We start from the raw sequence: 1,517 nt of genomic DNA, 5'->3' as shown, positions 1-1,517 counted from the left end.
AGCCTCAAGCTGTCCCCCTGGGTAGAGTGCTGTGGCATCACAGCTCACAGCAACCTCCAACTCCTGGGCTCAAGCGAGTCTCCTGCCTCTGCCTCTTAAGCAGCTGGGACCACAGGCGCCCACCACAACGCCTGGCTATTTTTTTTGGTTGCAGCCATCATTCTTTGGCGGGCCCAGGCTGGATTCGAACCCGCCACCTTAGGTGTATGTGGCTGGTGCCTTAGCCACTTGAGCCACAGGCGCCGAGCCGTATTTCTTTGGCGGGCCCAGGCTGGATTCGAACCCGCCACCTTAGGTGTATGTGGCTGGTGCCTTAGCCACTTGAGCCACAGGCGCCGAGCCGTATTGCAAGTTTTCATTGTACTTGACTTGTCATTGCATTTGATAGAGCAAAGAAGAACAAAGAGGTTTTCGATAACATGACAGTATTAACCACCAGAGAATTTTTTTCATCCAGATCTGGTGGAAATTCGGAAAAAGAAAAATCTCATGGAGAATGAGGCTCCTTGGAAGAACTTAGAAGATCCTGATAGCAGGAACAACTAGCTATAAATGGCCTGCATGCAGGACTAAGATTTTCATCACCATAATAATCAATGTTGATTTTAATTACATTACCCTTAACTTTTGTTAGAAGGAAAGCAAAGAGTCTCATTTTCATGTAAGTTACTTTTCATAGATGCAATATGCTTTTTACTTACCTTGGAGCTGTATTTTTTTTTTTAAGGCTGCATTATTAGCTCTGATCCAGGAGATGGCACTGTGGTCCTCATTTCATGACTTGGACATGAAATTTTACGTCTCTTACTCTTACTCATATTAGCTTTCATATATAATAGGGTGGTGCACTGTGAATTTCATGATGTAGTGTATTCACTGGTCCACTACCTTAAAATGTTAATAAAAATTGAATTTGAATTATAGGAATGGAGTCATATTATAAATTCATAAAGTTCATCACTTTTTTTTAAATCAGTCAAATAGTGAACACAATATAGTGCTGGATATTCAGGGGGTGAAATAAAAATATTAAAAGCCAGCATTGCTTAAAAACATATATGCAAACTCATATGGCTAAAAAATAAGACAGATGAGTATTAGGTGACTTAGGAACTAAGGGAAAGGAGAGATTAGTGCTCTAACATCAGCAAGAAGACTTCTCAGTGTAAGGTGGTATTTAAAAGGGTTGGTAAGGATTCCTGGATAAAGATGGTGGAATAGGCACATTTATTTTTCTGCCCTTCTTTCCTCAGATCCTACTAAAATAATAGTAAAGAATTAGAAATTAATAAATCATGAACAGCAAAAAGAAAAGGAATAAGGCATTAGGAAAAAATATCCGTAAGTTTTGGAAAGATGAAGGGAGGATTTATAGAAAGGGTTTGCATAAAAGAGCATAAGGAAAGTGTTATGGGCTGAAGGTTCTCCCTACATTCATATGTTGAAGTCCCAACACTCCGTAACTTAAACTATGACTATATTTGGAGCTGGGTAATTACCTTTAAAGAGGTAATTAA

Source organism: Otolemur garnettii, unplaced genomic scaffold, assembly GCF_000181295.1.
Source record: "Otolemur garnettii isolate 467f Iridium unplaced genomic scaffold, OtoGar3 scaffold00070, whole genome shotgun sequence".
Lineage (NCBI taxonomy): Eukaryota > Metazoa > Chordata > Mammalia > Primates > Galagidae > Otolemur > Otolemur garnettii.
This window is presented reverse-complemented; position numbering follows the sequence as displayed.